Source organism: Macaca thibetana, chromosome 4, assembly GCF_024542745.1.
Source record: "Macaca thibetana thibetana isolate TM-01 chromosome 4, ASM2454274v1, whole genome shotgun sequence".
NCBI classification, from domain to species: domain Eukaryota; kingdom Metazoa; phylum Chordata; class Mammalia; order Primates; family Cercopithecidae; genus Macaca; species Macaca thibetana.
Window position 1 is genome coordinate 70008056 of NC_065581.1, and position 26893 is coordinate 70034948.

General features: G+C 36.7%; 1 protein-coding gene across 4 annotated transcripts in view; it reads left to right on the forward strand.

Annotated features, from left to right (window-relative positions):
* Window positions 1-26893, forward strand: part of KCNQ5 (potassium voltage-gated channel subfamily Q member 5) — a 567929-nt gene that overhangs the window by 21260 nt on the left and 519776 nt on the right. The gene's annotated exons all lie outside the window — the stretch shown is intronic.

The window sequence follows — 26893 nt, forward strand, 5'->3', positions numbered from 1 at the left end:
AATAACAGAAAACCAAATATTGCATGTTCTCACTTGTAAGTGGGAGCTAAATGATGAAAACACATGGATGCAAAGAAAGGAACAACAGACACCGGGGCCTACTTGAGGGTGGAGGTTAGAAGGAGGGAGAGGAACAGAAAAAAATAACTGTTGGGTCCTAGGCTTAGTACCTGGGTAACAAAATAAACCTGTACAACAAACCCCTGTAACATGAGTTCACCTATATAACAAACCTGCACATGTACCCCTGAACTTAAAAGTTATTTTTAAAAAGGCCTCCTTTGGTCTTGGAGATTTGTATACAAACACAGGCCATTTTCCATTGGTCCTCAGATAAAGGGACCCCGCAGTTGTTTAACCCTGACTTCACATACCAAAGGAAGTCTAATTATTTGGTGTGTGCTAAATATCCTCAGTGTGGTGCTGCTGTTCAGCCACATTAAACTCACAGGACAAGTCTGCACCCTATGTAGTACAGATTGAGCATCCTTAATCCAAAAGTCCAAAATCCAAAATATTCCAAAATACATAACTTTTTGAGTGCTTGCGTGATTCTCAAAGGATTTTGGATTTTGGATTAGGGATGCTCAACCAGTAAGTATATGCAAATATTTCAAATTTTCAAAAAAAACCTTGAGGCCAAATCACTTCTGGTCATAAGCATTTCAGATAAGGGATACTCGAACCTATCAATTTGTTAAACTTTTTGATGCCTCCTAAACACAGCCACAGCTGTTATGTATTTGTCACAGAAACCAGAATTTTCTTTAATGTAGAGATTTCTTTAATTTAGATAGTTTGCAAAGATGTAAGCATAAGAATGTTCCCTGAAACATTGTTTTGTCATTTTAAAAGTCTAGAAAAAACATAAAACTATATTACTAGCATCTAGTTAAATCAATGATGGCAAAACTGTCCAAGGGAAAACTGCATCCTTTGAAAAGAATGAGGTGGATATGCATGACATGGTATAGCATGATTTCTAAAATGAAAAAACAAAAAACAAAAAAAAAACCAAGGTGTAAACCAGTATGTACAACACATACAGGTATCCACTTTGTAAATTAAAAAATACACACATAGTAGGTTGTTCTCATTCTGTTCCATAAAGTCACTGTAAATACTGAATTAGCAAATACTGACTCATTGCTCCTAGTGGAAATACAGGGTTAGGTCCTGTGAGCCTTTGGTTATAACATTTTCATCAATGGATCAATACATAACCTTGTTTTATGTGTGTTTCTGTTTGAAGATACATTAGTTAATATATATTGTTGATTCATTAACACTGAACTCACAGTCTGTACTGCATACCTGAATGTCGTTTATCTTACATGTATTCTCTCCATAAGGCACATCACAGCCTTCCTGTGCTTAGGAACGCTAGATCGCCTTTCAGCCTGGTTCAGTGTTAGCTGGGAACATATGTGAGAGGAGACTCAAATTTTTGGCTGGTCAGCACATGTCTGCAAATGACCTCAAAAGTACGGTATTAACTTAGAGGTTACAAATCAATTTTGAGTAGACAAATTCTCAAATATGAAATCCACAAATAATGAGGATCAGCAATACATAGACAGCATGTATGCATGTATATAAATGGAAAGTTTCTGGAAGGATTAAACTACGCGATGAAAGTTATCTTTGACGAACAGGGCTGTGGGGCAGGAATGAGACAAGGTGCACCTTTTATCGTAACCCTCTTTGCCCTACTTGACTTTTTTACTGTGTGCATCCCATAGTCCTTCTTATTCTGTGTCTCCTCCTTTTCTCCCACCATCACTATCATCACCATTCTCTCAGCAAGCCCGTGCATTTTCTGAAGAACTGTAGGGACAAGGTTTTATTTGAGCCAAATTGCTCCTAGTGAATATTCTCTGAATCAGTCTCCTGGAAAAGTTGGTCTACATGATTTTGCAAATTGCGAGTATTTTACAGATTCTAAGTATGATACTTAGAACATGAGTTCTCAGGATAATTTGTGTCACACAATATTACCCCATATCCCAGCATGCTGAGATGACCTGGACTTTGGGTAGTTTTTATCTGTCAAATACTCTTGTTTAGGGGTCATGCAGAGTGGTTCGTGCCTGTAATCTCAGCACTGTGAGAGGCTGAGGTGAGTGGATTGTGTTGGAGCCTGGAGTTCAAGATCAATCTGAACTACGTAGCGAGACCTTGTCAACAACAACAACAATAACCAAAAAAAAAAAAAATTAAACATAGTAGCTGGGTATGGTGGTGCATGCCTGTAGTCCTAGCTACTTGGGAGGCTGTGGCGGGAGGATCACCTGAGCTCAGGAATTTGCAGCTTCAGTGAACAGTGATGATGCCACTGCACTCCAGCCTGGGTGATAGAGCAAGACCCTGTCTCAAGAAAACACACACACACACACACATACACACACACATGCACACAAAACAAACCAAGAAAAATCCCCACCAAATACTCTTACTTACATTCTTATACAGGTTGCCAGAATGGAAGTTTAATAAGTAGGAAATGAATAATATTAATAATACAACAATAAGTATTAAGTCAGTATATGACATATGGTATGGAAGTACTCTTCAGGTTGAATTCCCGTTTTTGGTCTACCTGCATCTCCCTCAGAGAAATGAGAGGAAGGGAAGCGGCAGTGAGTCTCTGGGTGTGGTCCTCACTGGCTTTGCGCAGGGCCCCCTCAGAGTCCTTGGGTCTCACCTTCCTCAGGATGTCCAGACTCAAGAGCATTCCGTTGTGGTTTGTCCTTATCATGCTTGGCTTCTGGAATGAGTTTGAAATCTTGCTATTTTTAACTTGTAACTTTAGAAGATTGGAAAAGGTTTTAATTTTTGTTTGTTTCTTTCTTTACATATCTCATGGTGAGTCCTTTAAGAAAGGAAAGCCTGAAGAGAATGTAACTACTTACCTCCCTGAAAGGCATTTTTTTCTTACTTAATGTAGAGATTTCCACTTCCTCCCAGGTACTTCATGTGATGTACTGTGCTCCTAGTTAAAAGCAAGCTGAAGCCAAGCTGACTGACAGTAGATCAAGAAAATGATGTATAAGGCATGCCCAATTATAGATGGGATACATTCATATTAATGGTCTCCCATGGACTATCACCCCATGTCCACTGTTAATCTGTAATCTGAAATAATTCAAATTTCTATGTAATTGGGTTTCTGACAGCAGGATCCCATCCATCATACTACAGCTTCTCAAATACTGAGAATATTGTCTTTTAAATATGTTTGTATACATATACACATATATAATATATAATGTAACTGTGAAAAATACATCTTCATTTGATTAAAAAAAAGTCAACAGGCTTATAAAGAATAACTTTAGCAACAAATGATGAGTTTATTTTAAAAATAAATTTTGTAAATGTATGGACCTCTAAAAATAAAAATACTAAAATTTCTTATATGTTTATTTTCCTTACCAAATATGACAGTTATCCACAAGTGGAACAGATTGTAGTTATTGCTGATCTTATGTCTAAAAAAACTACACGGATTTGGAAAACAAAAAAAAGCATATGGTTATCTATTGGTCTACATAGTTTACTGTTGCATGGGTAGACAGAAGCCTTCAGTAAAATTAAAGGGACCTTTTCTGATCAGACCCTGTGTATGGCTGATATATGTCCTGCCAATCCAGTCTTGCTTGAGTTTAAGGGTGCCTTCTAGCCTGGATCAATTTCTCTGTGATTGGTTTAATGTCATTTGCCCCATAAGCATACATTGCAGGGTGCTGCCCAAAGGCAAGTACACAGCTTAGGTACATCATCTCATTTATAAATCACCATCTGGCCATGTCTATGAGCACTGAGATATGAATCATCATTATTTATACACTTTAGTCACATTTGAAGGAGTTCTTCTTGCTTACTAACCCTATAAAACTCTCAAATGAATTAGAATCCTCAAATTCACATAACTATCCTATCCATTTCCTGTAGGCAGAGCCATATGCAAAACTAACCCATTATTGAGAGGTACTTGGTAAACACAGGCACAGAACAGACTCCAATCATGTCTTGTAAATCTGGGGTCCATTATAAATAATAAATAAAGTTTTATTGAAACACCATTATCCACATTGATTTATTTACTGTCCGTGACTATTCTTACATGACAACAATAGAGTTGAGTAGTAACAACAGTGATCTACAGCTCAAAAAGCTGAAAATGTTTACTATCTGGCCTAGGCCAGAAAACTATGCTTTCTATCATGTGTCCTTGCCATGTAGGCAGGTGACATATGCACATGGTTACATAAATTTCCAGAAGTTCCTAAACCAAGGGGTTTAAGAACCTTAGTTAAGAAGCTCATGTATAGGCACATTACCTTAGATAAATTTGGTCAAATCCTCCAGTGAAGACAACTAATGGTGCAGTTTCTGTGAAAACACACAGGACTCTGGAAATGGAGCTACAGACCCAGTAAAGAGTTTGTACAACTCAGTGAGACTTCCTAAATTCATTGATTTACATACTCTGCTAACCACCATCAATCTTGGTGTGCACAAATGACCAGAATATACAGAATCTATCTTTGCTTTAATTGTTTTGTAATGGTTCTTGAATGCTTCTTTAACGAATAAAACTACTGGACATAGAAAATTCTTCAGCTTGTACAATCATTTAGGATGGTGTAATTCAGATGAAGCATTTCATGTGAAAAGGAAACTCAGTCAGATGACAAGCAAATTCTTGGCATCCAACCCTGACCACCAATGCAGAATATGACTAAGGAATAACATTTTTAGTAGAAGGTCACAGACAACATGAACTTAACACATTTTTATTCACCTGGTGGCAAATAGAAATGAAATCCCAAAAGTTTGGTTCCTTGAATAAATATTGCAGTGACTGACACATCTAAATATATTTAATACAAACAGTCTCTCATTGCAAGTGCTATGCTTTTTTCTGACCGTTACATATTTTTACTCATTGTTTATACAGCTAATGACTCTTTTATGATGTTAAACTCCACCTTCCATTTTTCTGAAATTATGTTTATATAGTTATTGGTTTGATGGAATAATTAACATGCACCTGTGTGAGATATAAACTAAGTTTCCTTTTCCTGTCTTGTTTCTTATAATTTAATCTGTATTAGGTCATTCAACTGGTAATTGTTATTCTAATAATTTCCCCTATTTTCTTTTCTTTGAACGGGCTGGCTAGATAAAGTGTATAAAAACAGTGACTCATAGACATGCATTTTGAAGTAACCAATATAAATAGGTACATTCTGGTTATACCACATTTTAAACAACTGCTTAGTCAAATGAAATGTAAAAAGAAAAAAAGAAAGAAAAGTATTTCAAATACCTTGAAATGTGTGCTTCAAGCTGACTTTCAGAACAGGTCCACATTTATGTAGCTGTGTAAAAAAGAGGGGGAAAAACACAGAAATTCCAAAATATTTTCAAACTGGCTTAGACATCTTGACACTTTACTGCTTTTTTCTGCCAGGAGAGTAAATGAGTGGTTTGCCCTCTGGGGAAAAATCCGTTTAAAAGCGAAAATATTTTTAATGCATATCTTTTTACAAGAAAGAAAGGGAATAGTTCTTAGTAGTGGCGGGGTAGGTAGGATATATGTGTATGAAAGGGCACAATGAAATGTATTAGTATAGGGTCTTGTTTACTTGTAATTATTTTCTTCCTTTTTGTCATTCCTCACACATTTACATGGTTAGCACTGGTGATACAAAGAAGAAAGAAATATTCCTAGCCTTCACGTGGTTTCAGTCTAAAGGGAAAGCACTCAGGAGAAACAGTGTGCATCAACTTAGAGATGCTATGAGAATGAAATGTGCAGTAACTACTCCCATGGGCAGAGGAGAGGCTGGTCAGAGGAGGTCATGTTTAAATTGGGTCAATTAAGGTTGCAAAGGGTCAGCCTATTTTAAGAGGACAGGTGGGAAGGAATAGGAACAAAGGCCAAACGCAGGAGATAATATTTTGTAAACTGTTTTGTGAATGATAAATTGTACCTTGTGGAGGCAAAGTATGAGGGGAGATTGCTGCCTTCTTCCTGTCTTGTTCTTGTATATTCGTTCATGTATTTAACATAGTTACCCCCTTATCATATTATAATTACCTGATTACCTTTTAACCTGCTCTGTGAAGTCCTTAAGAGTAGGAGTAGAACTTTATCCATCTGTTTTCCCTAGAACCTAACAGGTCCAGGCAGCTGGTGGATACAAAATGAAGACTCTTTTAGCTGAACTGAGTAAATGAAAGGATGGACAGATGGATGGATAGATAGAAACTCTGTAATTACAAAGAAATGTACTTGGGCTATGACTCCTTCAGTGGAAAAAACAACATAGCAGAAAAAATGCAATACATGGGGTGTGGTAGAATTGTAAAAATATTTTTACTAGAAATACTCTTGGACTTTATGACAAATTAGAAATTATTTCCTTCTATGCCTGGCCCTTCCAAAATTTCACATTCATGCATACACTAGTATACTTGTTAAATTGTTGGACGAAAATCTCCTTTGATTTAGAAGTCTATTATTTTGTTGAGATGACAGTTTTTAACTAGTAATGAAAGTTTTCCAATGAAAACACTCTAATTTTGCAATGTGTACCTCAATTATGTGAAAATAAACAGCTGAGTACACTGGAACAATCTTAATTCCGTTCGACTCCTTAAAATGATATTACATATCAAAGAGTACACCTTTAAACTACTAATGGAGGAAAAATAAAATAACTCAAGGAGAGCAGGCAGACAGCTGGAATTTTTGGGAAATGTCTGTGGTATTTGGGTTTATTTTTAAGGGAAAGAAAAATTTCCCATTAAATTTTGTAACACAATAACACTTTTAAAACTTATACTCAATAAGAATCTTTATAATGCTGTTGTAAAACTCAGATTATATTTTATTCATGAATTACAGATTTCTTTTTTGATGACAGTGGTTAGGATAAGAAGCAGGCTTTTATAAGCTTCATTTATCTCTTAATTACCTCCTTCTCCTGTCTCAATGCTCACACTTACACTCACTTTAAAATTTTTTTTATCTTTCATGGGATCTATATCTAAATAACACCACATCATATGTAAATTAAGAAACATTCCAAATATTCTCTGGGACATTGAAAGGAAATCAAACAAAACATTCTGTAATGTGTAGGCAACTTTAAAAGTGCTTGAGGCAGAAGCAAAAAAAAAAAAAAAAAAGAGAGAGAGAGAAAGAGGCTTTCTAGCCTGTGTCTTTTTTAGTTAGATGTTTCAGAAGATGAAGAAGCTTTAATTATGTGCTTCCTTAGAGTGGGATATTAATTCCTCTGAATCATTCTCTCCAACTTTGAGTCCCACTCTCATTTTTCTCTCCCTTTTCTTTTCTCCCAGTTTTCCCCCTCCCTCTTTACCTTTTCTCCTCCCTCCTTTGCCTCCCTCCCCTCTCCTTCTCCCACAAAAAGTCAGAATTGCTTGGTGGTGATTTCCTAGAATTGAGCAGGATTGAACTGGGGGTCACTTTGGCTTTGTGCTGTTCCCTTTCTTATCTAACCTGAATATCCTTGGATCCGTAAGACTTTTTCTGATCCATATCACAGCCTTTTTCTCTCCTCACCCTGGCCAGTGGGATTTCTCGTGGGCCTTTGGAGAGGTAGAAGGCACGCTTGTGAATGTGAAAAGAGCTGTATTCCTGTATTCTGTTTTAGCCCTGAAGAGAGCACTGTGCTAGTGAGGAAATAACACCCAATCCTAGTCAAAGGACTGAGTTCAGTTCAGCCTCACAAGAGGCTCTAAGTATGATCTTACACAAGGAAGCTTCAGGCCCCAGTTTTCCCATCTAGAAAATGAGAATGGTTAGAACTATATCGCACTGAGGATTATGTGAATTGATCTATCTATCGATTGATCAAGCTATCTATCTATCTATCTATCTATCTATCTATCTATCTATCTAGCCATGCACCCAAATGCTGTTTACAGCATTCTGTGATGAATTCCCTATTTCAGTTGGTACCATTTATTCACAGACAATCACAGGTATTCAGAGATTGTAAGAATGATGGTAGCAATTGCTTACTATAGTTTGTTTATTCCATAAGAGTAGCTTTCATTTATTTTTAAAAGAGAGACCTCTCGCTTGGATTTTTCACCTGCCACATTTTCTGAATTTTTCCATGTCTTGAAGCCTTTGTGTTGGTGTTTCATAACCAACCTGCAGGCTGTCAGAATCAGTGGAGCATGCCATTTACTGTATGTCTTAGATACACTCAATGATTCTTTCCTTCCCAAGTGCTTCAAGTTTTGGCTTTAAAGATCCTCCTTTGTTTGAATAGATTTTCCATTAGTGTCTGCTTATGTAATTTTATCTCCATTTCTAATTGTGAAATTTGTTGCATAGATGTAAATTTTCTTTCAGTATTATTCAGAGAGAAGATAATGGTTGATACCCAAAAGAGGAAGCTAAAAATGCCTTTTAAAATTCTTACTGTATTTTGGCAATTTTTACCAATGACATTATTTTATGGTTGTGGTCATTATAGTGTTTATTAAAAATATTTATTTGAAATTACTGCATGAATGTCAATCTCTGAATCACATTTTTGCAAATATAGCATGTTATTTTGTCAGTGTAAATGTGTCCTGAATACTAATTCATGCTGTTAAATGTGGATACAAAAATAGTTAATTCTCTTGCTAAGGATACTCATTTATCAAAGCAAAGTAACATTTTAATATTTTTCAAGACAATTATATTTAAATATTTATTAGAGAAACTGTTCTAGGAGAAAAATTAAGATACGGTATTATGTATTTTACTCTGTTACAGACACATACATATTTGGATATCAGATAGTTTCATATCTAATTACATATCTTTGTACTCAATAAATATTAGGAAAACTGTTTTCTCATCCGTAAAATAGAAATAATAGCATCTTCTCATTGAGTTACTTTGAAAATCAATAAAAATAATACACACATAAAGGACTTAACCTAGTGTCTACCATGTGGTAAGCACATAATGAATACTTGATGCTGTAACTGAGTACATGCTATAAATATAACCCAGAATAAGACAATAGGAACATAATAATAGGAATGATCAACATTTTAGATAGGGGAAAACAGAAGGGAAATACAGAGAAATGACATTATTGTGTTTGAGACCATATGGTATTAGAATTGGAATAGAAGGAAACTGGAGTTGAGGGAGGGAACTGGAAGAATGTTGGGGGTTGGGAATGAAGAGGTGATACTAAGTTGTGTTTGGGAATATATTGGATTAAAGTGATAGAAGGTAATTGTAGTGAAGATGGACTGTAGTCATCTCATGGATTGGACCAGAACTTTAATGTTGTTCATTTCGTTTTCCAAGAGATATTTACTGTGGGTTAATACTGTATGCTAGAGACTGTGCATTGGCGCAGTAACCAAGGTACGGTAAACCAAGGATGAAAATACATACATTTGTGAGTCAGTTTTCTGAGTGAAAGCTAGAAATGAGAAACAATGTACTAGGCATGAAGTGTTGGTTAGCGATCACAAATAGGAGAGGAGAAAAGAAGGAAGTCCCCAATGACACAAGACTAGAAGCTGAAGGCGTATCAAGAGAGTGCTGCACGAGGGGAAAAGACAACTTTAAGACATTGTGATTTTCAGAAGAATCACTTTTATATAAATTGAATGCTTTCTAGAGCTTAAGATCATTCTTATATGTTTCAGTAACAGAAAATGGAGATAAAGATAGATTATTCTTGGCTTTTATCTACCATATTTACACATGAAAATGATTATACACATCTACTTATTCTAGTATGATATTATTTTCATTAAAATAAAGGTATTGAAGCAATTGTTCAATGAACAAAGAAAACTGTACTTTTGACTAAATTGTAATTAAGTATGCTTGAACATTTTTAAATGCGTAGTTCTGTAATTTTCTGCACAATTTGTAGTAAACCAGATATATTTCCAATAAACACTGCTTACCTTCTTTTTGTTTTTATGTTTAATAGCCAAGGTCGGTCTTTCTTTCTTTCTTTCTTTCTTTCTTTCTTTCTTTCTTTCTTTCTTTCTTTCTTTCTTTCTTTCTTTCTTTCATTTCAGAAAAGAAAAAACAAGCATTGGATTCTTGTTTCAGTAGCTATGTGCAAACAAAATGGAAAAAAACGGACAAAAGTCCTCCACAATAAATTGTAATGGACATGTAATCTGTATAACGCAAAACTTAGTCACCAAAAGAGACTTGAAATGCTGCTAGATCAGTTCAAATCAGCAAATATTTATTGACTTCCCATTTTTTAGCACTATGTTAGGTGATACAGACCACAAGCTCACAATCTTCAAATTAGGGAGACAGTTATATAAATGACATAAAGGAGAATCTGTCCATCACCGTGAGACATCCAAATGGCTATGAAGATTCCAAGGAGAGACAGAGCATCTGATTGAGAAAGACCAAGAAGAAATTCCTAGAGAAGGTGGAATTAGAGAGGAATGGGGAGTAAGAAATGAGAATAATGCCAGGCTGCAGTTGGGGAACAGCATGGGCAAAGACATGGAGACAAGCTTGGTGTGTGATGTTCCTAGGGAATTACTGTCCTGTTGACTGAAGAAAAAGGGACATAAAAGTGGAGGACTGATAGGAGATTTGGATAGAGAGGAATATGTGGGGATATACTATGAGTGGTATCATGAGGAAATTCTGATTGATTCAACAGGCAATAAAGAGCCATTAATGGATTTTCAGTAGGGGAATGATATTACTGGAGCAGCAATTTAAAAGACTGATATGACAGCAATGCACAGCATATTCTGGAATGAAGACAAATGGCAATTGGAGAAACTGGCTGGGAACCTATTGTTATAGTTTAGCAATTAATGAAAGTCTGAACCAGGATGGAATGAAAATGAAAGAATGTATATATGGGTCTTCCAAGATGCAGATATTCAGAAACATTCCATACATCCAAAGTTCACGTCTGTATAGTATTTTAAATTTCCATTTGCCCTCAGATATTTGGCACAGATCTGAGAATAGCCTTATTGGCACAGGTGATTCTCAGCTGCAGAGCACCACTTTTGTCTGTATTAATGGTGTCTTCTCTTCTTTACAAGGCCACCAAAGTGGATGCATAATTAAAATTTGTTGCTGTTTCTACTCTACTTGTCCTGGACACTCATGCGGCCAAATTTCATTGGGAACCCAGGACCACACAAAACAGTATGGTGTTATGAACTGGTGGCCCCAGGAGTTTTAGAAAGTCTTCTTAATTACTTTAGAAAGGCAGCAGCTCTCCTCACCCACTGTAACTTGAACATTGCATGTTTGCCCTCTAGGATCAGTCCTCAAATGCATCTCTACCTAGTATTCCATTAGGAGCAACTGATATATTTGAAAATGTATTGCTTTATTTAATTTTCTTGAAGCTCAGTTTCCCACATAGTAAAGACAATAATCTCTGAGCAAAGATAATTTCAGTTATTCTTATCACATTGTTTATTTATCTATTATATCTTGGCAATATTAAAATGCATTTAATTATAATAAAACATTAACACAAGTAACTAGAAAACAAAAATCTTTGTCAACTGATCATTCTTAGTCTTGCTTTTATCTCCCTTTTACCTAATAAAGGCAAATTTAGTTTTCTTCATTTATGAATCCAATAAACATCATAGACTCAACTTCCTGATATTTATGCTCTATGAGGATTTCTCCACCACACAAATTTATGTCCACTGAGAGCCTCTTATCTCTGGCTCTGACACTTTTGGCCTGGACCTAATCACTGCCATTGACCATTGCATCTGGGATGCATTAGACTCTGTCACTAGGTGCTTCAAGATTTTATTGTACAACACCATATAACACATTATTTTATTAATAACCCAAATCCTGTGAATCAAGGTACATTTTAAAGCCTAATGAAATGATGGTTTGGGAGGCCAAGGTGGGAGGATCACTTGAGACCAGGAGTTTGAGACCAATCTCAGCAGCACAGTGAGACTCCATCTCTACAAAAATAAAAAATAGAAAACATTAGCTGGGTGTGGTGGTGAATGTCTGTAGTCATAGCTACTCAAGAGGTTGAGGCAAGAGGATAGCTTGAGCCCAGGAGTTTGAGGTTATGGTGTAGTATTATTGCACCACTGCACTCCAGCCTGAATGACACAGCAAGACCCTTCCTCTAAAACTAAAATAAATGGAAATAAAATAAGATAGAAAATAAAATTAAAATGATGGCATGGGAAACCACTCACATTTCACAAATTTGTTTTAGCCTCTACACAAATACTAGTAATAAATCATATTTTTTAAATTGTAAGAAGTCTTAGAAATGTAGATATGATTTTCCATATTTAAGAGAATCACTTACAATTTTTTCTCATCCTCTATTAAATTTATCCCCTGATTAATTCACCCAGTTGACAAATAGATACTTTTTCAATGAAATATGTTTAAGTATTATAGTGCACTTTTTCAGACCACAAGAGGTTATTTATTTTACTTCTGAAGGTTTTGAAGTTTGCCTCATAGACTATAAATGCCTAAGGGAAGAAACAGGGTCTTGTGCACCTGCAGTGGTTCCTGGGAGATGCTCAGAAGTTTACTCAGAGTTGCATAATGTGCCAAGACTATAAAAAGTTTTTCCTCAAACTAAAGCCTTTGTAGATAGAAATCTATAGCTTATTTGCAAACGATGCGAAGCTATGTTATAGTTACAACTTACTTTTATATTTATCAAACTTGTATAATTGTTACAGTTTTATAAGAGAATTTAATGCAGCCTATAAAGCAGCATTAGTTTATCTTTGATATTCCCAAATCTACCTATTCTCACTTGTTATTCGTACTTTGTGACTTCCCCAACCTCACTTTTCCTGGGAAGGTCCACAGAGTCTGATGCACTGAGGCCACATTAAGATGTAAATGATTACCAGATTTCTGAAATATTTGCATTTTAGTCCACAACTTAGATTCAAGTGAGTCATAGCTATGTTTTGTATTCTGGGCATCTGTAGGCCAGGAAGTATGATGGGCAGCCCAAGAAGTTCTCCTGAAACTCTTGAAATCCTTCCCTTTTGGGCTTAGAACATTGATAAAGATTCAGTCTGAATTCCAAAATGTCTGTTCTGAAAGAATAAATGCCCAGGAAGACCCTTTGAAAATAAAGTGAGTTTGTTCTATAAATTAGATATTTATGTTTGTCAAGTTAAATAGTTAATAACTTCATTTTTAGTGATGTGTAAACAATTTAATTTTATTTATTTATTTATTTATTTGAGATGGAGTCTTGCTCTGTCACCCAGTCTGGAGTGCAGTGGCACGGTCTTGGCTTACTGCAACCTCCACCTCCCAGGTTCAAGTGATTCTCCTGCCTCAGCCCCCCAAGTAGCTGGGATTACAGGCGCCCGCCACCACGCCCAGCTAATTTCTATATTTTTAGTAGAGATGGGGTTTCACCATGTTGGCCAGGCTGGTCCCAAACTCCTGACCTCAAGTGATCCAGCCGCCTCGGCCTCCCAAATTGCTGGGATTACAGGAGTTAGCTACCACGCCCGGCCACAATTTAATTTTAAATACTAGAGTAGATAGAACAGGTATAGGGGCAAAATGAAGCCCATGGAGAAGTGTCTTTCATTGTACATTCTCTCTACTAGCATGCTTCTTCCATTCCATATTCTCAATCTTTCAAGTTCCTACATTCCTTTAGATTCATCTAAAGTCTAATCTTCTCTGAAGTCCATCTGGTACTTTACATATTTAGTTACTGACTCTGTGTTTCCCCAGTACCTTGAGAGAGTGTTTAGTAGAACACACGGGATATTCTCCCTCAAACATGATGTCTCCCCTACCAGGCTTTTCTTGGCTCAGGCTTTGTCTTTTCATCTTTATTCCCAGTGCCAAGTGTCTGTCTGGCTGAATGAATAATTACCACCAAGTTATTCATGGCTATAGGCATTTGCTAGTTTGAATTGTGGGAGTGTTATTCATGTTTGATTCTTAAGCAATGATTAGTGATCCTTGGGTCAACAGTTGAGATCTGTGCACTGAACTTCTCTCCTTCCTGAGAAGAACTGACCACTTTTTGTATTATCGCCCAAATATATTTCTTTCTCTCTCTCTGTCTCTTTTTTTTTTTTTTTTTTTTTTTTTTGAGACAGAGTCTCACTCTGTCAGCCAGGCTGAAGTGCAGTGGCACGATCTTGCCTCACTGCAACCTACGTCTCTTGGGCTTTAGCAATTCTGCCTCAGCCTCCCAAGTAGCTGGGATTACAGGCATGTGCCACCATGCCTGGCTGATTTTTGTGTTTTTAGTAGAGACGGGGTTTCACCATGTTAGCCAGGCTGGTCTTGAACTCCTGACCGCAGGTAATCCACCCGCCTCAGCCTCCCAAAGTGCTGGGATTACGGGTGTGAGCCACCACGCCCAGCCTACCCAAATATATTTCATGATACACATTTCTTAGAATCATGAATTTTTTTACAGTGATTCCTGGCTTTAAAAATTAATATGAGATTTCTAAACATATTTAGAATCCAGACGATCCCAAAGTGTGCTATACATACAGCTTAGCAATTAGGCAGATATTGTAAGGATTTTTTAAATGTCTCCATTAAGGGGAAAAATTAGTTTACCTACATTTAAGATTGCCTTCTTGCAACTTTCCATCTCTCATTTCAGCCTTATTCTGCACAATATAATTTAATCAACAGTAATCTACTTTTAAATTTCCACCCATCTCTCTCCTCTTGTTTATCCAACTGTCTTATTAATATTTCCAAGGATGTCTATAGACATTTCTGCCTGAATATGTGCAAAGCTGACTTCCTGGTTGTCCTCATCCCCTCATTCCAAACTTGCACCTGTATAATCATCTTCATCTAGGTATCTTGCCACACCTGACTCCATTTTTCTAGCCACTCAGACAAAAACAACCCAACAAAAAGGCAAATAAACAACCATCTATCTTAGTTCATTTGTGCTGCCATAACAAAATACCATAGACTGGATAATTTATAAATAATATAAATTTATTTCTCAGATTTCTGGAAGCTGGGAACTCCAAGATCAAAACACCAGCAAGCACATTTAGTGTCTGGTGAGGGCTACTCTTTGCTTCCAAGATGGTGCCTTGTTACTGTGTCCTCTGAAGGGAACTAATGTTGTGTCCTCACGTGGAAGAAGGAATGGAAGGGCAAAAAAGGGATTAGGGTGCTCCTTTCAACCTCTTTCATAAGGTCACTGAACCTTTTCTTGAGGGCTTTCCTTCATGACTTAATTACCTCCAAAGGGCCTTGCCACTTGATATTATCACTTTGGAGACAGATTGTCAATATATAAATTTGGAGGGATACATTTAGACCATAAAATCCCCTCAATTCCCCCAGAAAGAAACAATTTTGAATTATCTTGTCCATTTTTTTTTTTTTTTTGAAAACGCCATGTCCAGTTGATAAAATAATCCTTCATGAAATCTCTATAGCCTTTCCACTTCTAACCATCTTCTCCAGTTTCATCTTGGTAGTTTGTGCAGTGGCTGCCTACAGAGTTTCCTACTTCCGTTCTTGTCCCTTGCGGGCTGTTTTCAACACTGAAGCTAGAGCAAACCTCTTAACACCTAAGCCAGGTCATATATTTCCTCTGTTGAGGACCTTTATGCAGTATTACTGAAGTGTTATGAATATTATTAATAATAGTATAAGCTAATGTGTGTTGATCACTGGCTGTGTAGCGGAGCCTGTGCTAAAATAGTACAAGCTGATTCTCAATTTATCCCTACCACAACCTCTTATTATTCCTATTTTATGCATGAGAAACTGAGCTATAGAAAGATTGAACAATTTCTCAAGATCACTCAAATTATGAGGTGGCAGAACTATCTTTGAGCTTAAGCAGTCAGATTCTAGAGCACGGACATGAAAAAACTAAGCTAAACGTTCTCTCCTTTCTTTGTTACTATTTAACCTCTTAACATGGTATACTCAAGGTCTATCTGATAATCCATTTTTATCAATGAAAAGGCCAACAATAACATGTACCATATTCTGAAGGACAGCTTTGTAATGACGTTTCTTAGCATCCTGTTTTTTAAGAAGTAGTTAGCAGCACACTGAGTAAATACCAAATATTTCTCTTGACGTTGATGGTCCCAGCAGTGTTTTAGTCCCCTGGAGCAACTCCTACTAAGTTTTAATGTTTATCTTGCACTTCACTCCTTATTAAAATTCTACTATTGATGTCCTATTTTAACTTTCTTTTTTTTTTTTTTTTTTTTTTTGAGACGGAGTCTGGCTCTGTCTCCCAGGCTGGAGTGCAGTGGCCGGATGTCAGCTCACAGCAAGCTCCGCCTCCCGGGTCCACGCCATTCTCCTGCCTCAGCCTCCGGAGTAGCTGGGACTATAGGCGCCCGCCACCTCACCCGGCTAGTTTTTTTTGTATTTTTTAGTAGAGACGGGGTTTCATCGTGTTAGCCAGGATGGTCTCGATCTCCTGACCTCATGATCCACCCTTCTCGGCCTCCCAAAGTGCTGGGATTACAGGCTTGAGCCAGTGCTCCCGGCCCCTATTTTAACTTTCAATCATAATTTGTCCTTTTAAAATCATTGCTCATTAAGGCAATAAGTGAGTATAAGTAATACATGCTGTTTTCAGAAAATTGCATTAATAAATTCTGTTCTTGAGAACTAACAGGTACTAAAATGAATGTAATTGTAGATAAAGAAGAATTTGTTCAGTTGTGAAGTGGTACTGCATTTTATCAGACTAATAATTATGGCCAGAACCAAAGTTATTATAATCTAAATATTGGCATATAATAAAAAGTACTCTTTAAAATTTATAGAGGTCTCGTGTGTGTGGGTGATAAAATTTTTTAAATCATACTGTTTTTCATAAAGTTCAAACAAGTATAAATTTCAACCACTACCCAGTTTTAAAATATTTATTATTTTCCAATATTTCAGATATTCATGTCTAAATAATTGTCCAAAGGAAACTTGTTTTATATGGATAGATAGATATTCAACCCTTTTGTCAAGAATGAAACCACTAATGTGTTATTTAACACTATCTCCACAGTTTTTCTTTAGTCCTATCATTCAGGCTTATCAGTTTACTTAGCGTGATGACTGTTTCAAGTGAATGCCTTCCTTGAGGTACAAGAGTTACTCTGGAAAAATATAAGTTAACCCACCATCCATAATATTCTCAAATTACTGTAACATAATTGAGAATACATAGATGATTTTTTTCCCATAGGAGTCAGTTTCTTACCATATGTTTTCCATTTATTCAGCCTGACTTTTTCAGTATTGATGTAGGCTTGGAAATGTTTTTACTATTGCCCTGCGTTTTCCATGACACACACCCAACAAGTATCACTAGAGTGTAGTAATTAGATGAGATTTAGAGACATGAAGATTGGGCTTTCAAGGCTGGCCTGTGACTTAACTAGTTTCATTGGCTTGTTATTTGGTCAGTTTATTTAATCTCCCTGTGCTTGTTCTTCATGGGTTCATACATGTAAAGCATTTAGCATACAATGGTGCATAATTAACCATTTTTCTGCATTTATAGCATCTCATCAGTGGGCTAGAATAAGCTTCTTGAGATGAAAAACTGGACTGTTTCCAAGTTATTTATTTATGTTTAGCCATCACAGCACCCAATAGAGAGTGTCACATTCAAAAGGAACTTATGTGACAGAGGTGGCACAGTGCTCATGCTTTCCCACACAACCCATCTTTTTTCATGCAGTGTTTGGTTCATATTTGCTTCCTTCTCCTAAACCTCTATTTGGCATAATCTTTCTTCTTATTTCTTTCCTCATCTGATGCATAACCGTTTCCCTATTTAGAAAGCAATCTTTATTATTACTTCTTTTCCTCTCAGCACATTTATATCTTAAACCTTATTTTTTGGTGCAGCTGAGGAGAATAAATTCTATTGCTATGTAAGCACATTTATTTCAGTCACAATTTATCCTTAATATTTTTAATGATCAAAAGTACTAGCCATGAAAAATAGGTATTTTATGTCCTAGGAATAAGAGGAAAAATAAATAAAATTTTGTACTTCCCTTGTATAGTAAAATATCTGTGGCTTGTTTCTTCTTAATTCTCTCTAGCCACTCAGAAATGTGGTGGTGATATGATAACATAAATAACTTTTGTCTGGAATGTTTTTATTGAAAAGCAGATGTGAATCAGCTACTAGACAGATATCATTACGCCATGCCCATGAGAGACAGAAAAGAAATAAAGATTAAATAATACTCACAAATAGCTAAACTGAAGCAAGTAAGGCATCAAAAACCCAGGTTAACTCCTAGAAAATAACCATTTTTTTTAACAGTAACTAAAGCAATATTTTTCTTTTACCTTTAGAAAGGCTTGTGACATTGTTTAGCAAATACAATATTGTGGCCAACTTAAGAACTGAATCACTGTTCATCTTTTTAGGAGATGGCTTGTTGTGTTACTGTTTTGTTTTGTTTAAGCTGCCCTAATTATTAGTAAGAGAAAAACAAAGAAGGCTATTTTGAGAGCTACAAATATGCATCATACAAATGTAATGATCTAGAATAATTGCTGATTAATGAATATACCACATTTATTGCTTATACTCACTGATACTACTTTCTATGCATATCAGTGAGTATATGTTGCTCTTTTAAAAACCTTCCAAGATAAAATATTTTAAAGGTCTTCCAGAAAACTCATTCCTGGTACAATAGTAGTTGCTTGATAATTAAAATAATCATGTTTCTCAAAAACAGAAAACCAAACACTGCATATTCTCTCTCATAAGTAGGAGTTGAACAACGAGAACACATGGACATAGGGAGGGGAACATCACACAACAGGGACTGTCAGGGGATGGGGAGCTAGGGAAGGGATAGCACTAATAGAAATGCCTAATATAGGTGACAGGTTGATGGGTGTAGTAGAAATACCTAATGTAGGCAATGGGTTGATGGGTGCAGCAAACCACCATGGCACGTGTATACCTGTGTAACAAAACTGCACGTTCTGCACATATATCCCAGAACTTAAAGTATAATAAAAAAAATCATCTTTCCAAGGAGGCCTAAAGTTTCATTTTATTAAGGTCTGTCAAGGATGTAAAGCATTACATATTGTAATTATAATCATATTTGTTAATCATATTTGGTATTTTGCCTCCTTTAAGGTTGATTTGGACTAAACTAGTCTTCCTAAGAGTGAATACACCGAAAATTTAGGTAACACCCCAGTTACCTTAATTGCTGCTTAACATTAGTTCTTAGGAAGTCACACTTCTCTAAAATTAAATGAAATTTTTTAAAAAGTAATTCAGATTTTGGTTATACGTGTAAAGCTGTAAGTCGAGAATAAATCTGAAATTGGCATAATTTATGCTGTATCCAAAAGATCCCAAATACAAGTTCCCAAATAAGGAAATTAAAGTTTAGGAACATGACCTAAGTATAGTGCTTTCCCATTAAAGTGTGGCGCTTTTAAAATGCATTCTTCAATTCCAAAATAAGACTTTCTTTCAAAGGCACTTCTTTTTCAAATTTTATGGTGTGAAACACAAAATATATTCTTTTTTTAAAAAAATAAGTACTTCTAGTGTTCTCAACCATTCTTTATATGTATGTTGACAGTGTGTCCTATGCTTTAAATCTTCAAGTATATTATCTGTGCTCACTTTGGCTATCTATTTGCAGACCATCCAGTTTTGGATTTTGTATGGAGATGTTTCTCTGGACTATCACCCTACTCCCCAGAGTTTCTAATTCTAACTCATGACCTTGTTTCCTTCCTCCCCCTTCAACCTGTTACAATTTCCTAAATACTTTGCACGTTTACCTGTAAAAGCTGCTGACTTCAAGAGGACTTTAAATGTTATTCTAAAGTGCTGGTGGACATGGAATACAGGAGTGACCAGAAAGTGTTAGGAGGGGATGCAGATAATGAATCCTATGTGATGGGGAAGTGCAAGAGAGAAGTACAGAGTTGGGGTTTAAAGTTAATACAAAAGAGGAAAAGTTCATACAGTTAAATTTATTCCTGAAATATCTTAAAACTTCAGGTCCTTCTGTTCTTTGACAAATAACAAAATGTATTCTAAAAATACAGTTTGTATTAATGAAATATAATTTTAGTAAATATTATTTGGAAATTGGGCCGGGTGCAGTGGCTCATCCCTGTAATCCCAGCTGAGGCAGACAGGTCACTTGAGGTCAGGAGTTTGAGACTAGCCTCGCCAACATGGTAGAACCTTGTCTCTACTAAAAATACAAAAATTAGCTAGGCGTGGTGGCGGATGCCTGTACTCCCAGCTACTCAGGAGGCTGAGGCAAGAAAATCACTTGAACCTGGGAGACAGAGGTTGTAGTGAGCCAAGATCGTGCCACTGCACTCCAGCCTGGAAGACAGAGTGATACTCTGTCAAAAAAAAAAAATCTCAGTTGTAAGACTGTGAGTTGAGGATAAAACCCATTTGTGTAGTATGGTGTTTTAAAAGTAAGTACCAGATTCTAAATCCATTGTCATAATTTAAATCCACCCAAGAATTGCCAAGAACTTCTGAAAAGAAAATCAGTAGCCTTCTGGTATAACCTCTAAGTAGTTCTGTGTGGATTTTTCTCATTGTAGATTGGCCATTACATAAGAAACAACTTTCCAAATCAGGAGTCACATGGGGGCATTAGAAGCATGGTCTCTGCCCAAAGCAACCAAACTACTTCCTTTCTTTCCATGTAACTATTTTTTGTGGATAGTCCCTGTTTTCAAATTTCCACTTGTTTACCCTCATTGGCATAGATCATCAAGAGTTGCCACGTTGGGGTGATTATAGGGTGCCAGAAGTTATATAACGCACACTCTGTTGTCTTTGAGGTAATAGCCCCAGGAGGCCCCACCACTGCTATATTATATTACAGGGTGGCTATTTCTTAACCTCTTTGGAATTGACTCAGAATCTCTTAATGAACTACATAGGAATTTTAGTCATTGTTTGTCTTCTAGTCATGAATAAAATTACTCAAAACCTGTTACCCACCTTTCTCACTACTCTTGGCTTCTCATGACCTCATATTTGTTTCCATAATCAGAAAAATAGGGAACAATTCTAAACCAGGAGTTCTATAAATGGGTTCAGCTGTGAGAGTAAAATAGGAGTAATTTCATAGCTCCTCCGTATGATTGCACTGTATCGGTAAGAGTAGAAGACTTCAATCTTAAAAGATTTGAGGAGGTTATTTCCACACATTAAAAGGTAAAGTTAAGTATCATTCATTTTTCAGAGGTAAATAACGATAAATAAAGAAATAGAGATATACATCACGATGTTTAAAAGGACTTTAATGTTATAATTTAAAAAATCTCTAAACTTGTGTTCATTTTAGTGGTGTATAAAAGGAAAATAACAACTGGAATAAATTTACATATTGATTTGTGGAGAAGTCACATCTTATCCCAAAATCATGATATTATCAATTAATACCGCTATCATAAAACTGAATGATTTAAAAATGAAAGAGCATTTAATATTTTCCACCAAATTTAATAGGCTGACAAGTGGTTTACCTCTGTTTTGAATAAATTTAGATTCATAAGTTTGAATCTCATTTGTGCTTTTAAAAAATTATTTAATTTCTTTTTAAAGAACTTAATGTATTGAAATTATACCTAATGGCTAATTTGTAATGAAATTATTCAAAATACTTACAAAGTTTACTATAAAGTGATCTGAAATACAGATTTATTTATTCAATGTTAACATGAAGTTTTGAGAAATATGTTAATAAAGTACCAAAGTAAAATCCTAGTATTTTATGATGAACGTTTACACTTAAAAACTTTGAGAGTGCATTATTATAAAATTCACAATAAAGCGTAGTGTAAAGTCCAGTAAGAAACTTATTAAGTATATTCATGACATAATGGTGAACTAACTCCTAGGGTTCCAACTAAATGTACAATTAGTAGGTTATGGTTTCCATCTTTTACAATTACATGTTCCATTGTTTATAGATGTACTACAATAAACATTCCTAAAATACTGGTCATGATGAATTAGCAAACAAATCAATTGAACAATTTTTAAAAGATGTGTGCTACTATAACTTTAGCAAATATTCATTAGGAAATAAATGAAATATTTTTTTTCAAAGATGATGTGAGAAACAGCTTCTGATAAGAAATGTCTGGTGTCTGCTGCTACTCTCCTGCCACTCTGCCCGCATATCTGTTTATATTTGCCTTTACAACAAATCTTTAGGCTAGCTCAGCTCAAAAATTGGATCTCATCAAGCAAGGGGAGTAGAATGGGCTTGATCTATCAAATTAAGGCAGCCACCAAAGATGACTTAAGCCTCACCTCTCTCTGCTCTAGAGTTAGGCACCATTAAGCCTCCTGTTGTACTTGTGTGGATCACTCAGACTTGTATTCCAACTTCACCCTGCACTGCCCTATTCAGGGGAATTCAGGCCTTTGCCTTTTGTTCCTGTATTAAACTGAAGTTTGTTTTGAAAGTTGACAGTTCAGGAATAAGAAAATTGAAAATCACCACTAGATAAATGCTATAGAAATAGTTATTGATAGCAAGATCTGCCAGTGGGTGTTAAAATAAGTGGATAAGAGATGAAGGAGAAATAGAATGTTTATATTGTCTCAAAGTATTTCACCCAAGATATTTATTAATTATGAAGAAAAATATAGTCACTTTACAGTGGAAAAACCAAGCAGGCACCAGTTGATGATTCGGTTAATGTCAGCAGTAACAGGATACATGTATATCAAATGATTGAGGTTAATATCAACAGTAATAAAATATATCCCTATTATGTTTCCTAATGTAATAGTAATAGGACATGTTGAAATCATGTATCCCTATATGATGGTATTCATGTTAATAATGCATAATCTTAATCTAATGAGAAAATATCAGATAAGTGCAAGCTGAGAAACATTTTACAAAATAACTGACTAGTAATCTTCAAAAATTTCAAGATCATGAAAGGCAAGGAAAGACCAAGAGGCTATCACACATTGGAGGAGATTAAGGAGATATGATGAGCAATTACAATATAGGATCTTGGTTTTGATCCTGGAACAGAATAAGAACATTATTGAAAAAACTTTGAAATTCAAAGAAAATTTGTAGTTAGTTAATACTATAATAATATTAATTCCTTGGTTTTGATAAATGTACTATGATTATATAAGAAGTTGATATTGGGAAGGCTGGGGAAAGTGTATAGAAACTCTCCTATACACTATAGTATAGGGTGTACAATTTTTGCTTCTTTTTCTATGATTCTAGAATGAGTTCAAAATTTAAGAAGTTATTTCTTTTTTTTTTTTTTTTTTTTTTTGAGACGGAGTCTCACGCTGTTGCCCAGGCTGGAGTGCAGTGGCGCGATCTCGGCTCACTGCAAGCTCCGCCTCCCGGGTTCCCGCCATTCTCCTGCCTCAGCCTCCTGAGTAGCTGGGACTACAGGCGCCCGCCACCGCGCCCGGCTAATTTTTTTTTGTATTTTTAGTAGAGACGGGGTTTCACTGTGGTCTCGATCTCCTGACCTTGTGATCCGCCCGCCTCGGCCTCCCAAAGTGCTGGGGGGAAAGTTGACAGTCCAAATCAAGATAATTCAACTGCGTTGACTCAACACAATTACTGAGCATCAACTCTGTGGTAAGCATTGCAGAGGATACGATGATGTTAAAACAGAATTTCTGCCTTCAAACAATTTACAGTTTGGTGAGAGCAATGAAATAAATTAAGGTAGCTATATGAGAGTTGGCACAAAGAGGACATAAATGACCTGCTGTTGGGACTCTGTGTTTGTGTGTGTGTGTGTGTGTGTGTGTGTTTTGGGTGAGGTGGTAGGTTTAGAAAAGTTTTTTGTGAGCATAACGTGAAATAGAACTTAATTACTCCAGGTGTAACCAGAACTTGGTTACTCCAGGTGATTCATTAGTGGATGCCTTGGTCAGGTCAGGCTGCCATAACAAAATTCCGTAGAATGGATGGCTTAAACAGTGGAAACCTCACAGTTCTGGAGGCTGGAAGTTTCAGGTCTTGGTGCTGGCTGAGGTGGCTACTGGGGAGGCCCTCTTTCTGGGAGCTCATGTGCTTTCTCTCCACCATGTAAGAACATGGCAAGAAGGCAGCCACCTACAAACCAGAAAGAGGGCCTCCCCAGTAGCCACATCAGCCAACACCAAGGTCTGAAACTTCCAGCCTTCTTAGAAGGATATTAGTCCTATTGGATTATGGCCAGGCCCTAAAGACCTTCTTTAACCTGAATTACCTTCATACAGGCCCTGTTTTGAAATACACTCATTGGGGATAGGGACTTCAGTGTATGAATTATGGAGGGACACAGCATTTAGTCTGTGACATTCCACCCCTGGCCCCCCAAAATTTATGTCCTTTCATTTAAAATGCATTCATTCCATCCTATCAGCCCCAAAAGTCTTAATGCATCAAGCATCAACTCTAAAGTCTAAATTCTAAAATCTCATCTAAATATTATTTAAGTCAGATGGATGAGACTCAAGGTATGATTCATCCTGAGGCAAAATTCCTCTCCAGCTGTGAACCTGTGAAACCAGACAAGCTAATGGGCTTCCAAAATACAATGATGAGACAGTTATAGGATAGACATTCCCATCACAAAAGGGAAAAATCGGAAGAAATGAAGGGCTGATGGATCCCAAACAAGTCAAACCTAGCAAGGCAAATTTCCATTTGATCTTAAGGTTGGAGAATAATTGTCTTTGGCTTGAATAATCCTCGTTGCCTTAAATAATCCTTGTTGACTTTCCAGGCCTACTGAGGTGGCAGCATCACTGCCACAGTTCTGTAGGGTGGCCCCACCTTGTGGGTCTCTGAGGCAGCTCCACTCTCTGAAACCAAGCAGGAAGGAGCCTTACCCACCTGTCTTTCCCTCCCCATGGGCCTGTGGTGGGAGTGGCAGTCCTGATCATCTCTGAATTGCTTTCAGAGTCATTCTTCCCTTTCTTTGAAGACTAGTTCATGTTCATAGACAAAGAGCTCTATGGTCTGGTCCTGTAGAACCCAAGAAATTTGACAACCTTCTGTTATTCCATCCCATTTTCTGTCTCCCCTATTCTTCAAATGGGCAGAGTCTCTGCTGGGGTAATCCTATTCCTAGCTCTGCTGAGATGGCTGATTACATTCATGAATTGCACCTGTGATCTCTATCAAACAGTTGTTCAGCCATACCCTTAGTGTTTAGTGTTCTCTTCAAAACAAACTTCTTTCCTTTTTTTTTTTTTTTTTTTTTTTTTTGGAATGTGGATGGGCTGAGAAATTTCCAAATCTCTGAGTTCTGGTTTCTTTATACTTAACAGTTCCTTCTTCCATTCATCTCTTTCCTCTCGAATTTGACTATAAGCAGTGAGAACCAAAGCTACACGCTTAACACTGTGCTGAGTGTCCAGTTTTATTGCTCGCAGTTTCTACTTTCCACAAAACACTAAAGCACAATTCAGGCAAGGTCTTTGCCACTTTATAACAAGGATCAATTTTCCTTCAAGTTTTAATCACCTGTTCCTCATTTCCGTCTGAGTCCTCATCAGAATGACCTTTAACGTCCATATTTTTACTAACATTCAGTTCATAATTATGTATGTATTCACTAAGAAGATGAAAGCCTTCTCTCCAGCTCTCCTCTTTTCTTTGTGAGCTCTCACCAGTGTTGCCTTTAATGTTCGTATTTCTACCTACAGCTCCCTTATGACAATCTTAGCTTTTTCTGGCATGCACCTCCAACTCTTGCAGCCTCTACCCATCACTGAGTTCCAAAGCCACTTTAGAACTTCTAGGGTTTTTTTTGTTTGTTTGCTTTTAGGTACTGTTTACAGTTTTACCCTGCTTCTTAATCCCAAAATCTGTCATAATCAGTTCAGGTTGCCATAATAAAATGCCATAGTGGTATTAAACAACAGAATAAGTGACTTAAACAACATGAATTTATTTTCTCACAGTTCTGGATGCTAGAAGTCCCAGAGTGAGGTGCCAGCCAGTTCAGTTCTTGGCTTTCTTCCTGGTGTAGACAGCCACCTTCTTGCTGTGTGCTCCCGTGGTGGGAGAGGCAGTGTGAGATCTCTCATGTCTCTTCTTATAAGGACACAAATCTTATAGGATCAGAGCCGCACTCTTACGTTCTTGTTTAACCTTACTTACCTCCATAGGTAAGGACATAAGAGTGGGGCTGTGATCCTATAGGTCAGATGCTGTAGGCCCCGTAGGGCCTCCAAAGGCCCTATCTCTAAATAGTCATATTGGGGGTTGGATATTCAACATTCAAAACACTAGAGCACAATTCAGGCAAGTTCTTTGCCAGCTTATAACAAGGATCACCTTTTCTCCCAAGTTTTTAAAACCTGCTGCTCATTTCCATCTGGGTCCTCATCCGAATGACCTTGAACGCCCGTATTTCTACCAACATTTAGTTCACAATTGTTTAGTATTCACTAAGAAGATGAAAGCTTTCTCCCAGGAATTCTCCCTTTTCTTTCCGAGCTCTCAGATTTGAGGGATTTTGAGGGGATACAACATTAAGTTAAGAAGAGTAGACAGCCTTTACTTTAGGAAAACTGAATGACTCACTTGCTCAGGAGAAAGGAATAGGGATACTGATGAGTTTCATAGGGAGTCTATAGTGAGGGCTCGTAGGGCTGTGTGGAAGGCATAGATGTGTTTATTGTCAGAATAGCAAGAAGGATTTCTCATAGTTATGCTACCAGCATTTTGATAAAGTCTCAGTAATTGCAACTACTGAGGTTTTCATAAACTTTATTTCAAACCACATACCTTTGTGGTTTGCACTTGAGTCTTGTTTTCTAAAGAGACAAGATAAAGACAATGAACACATTTTTATTCA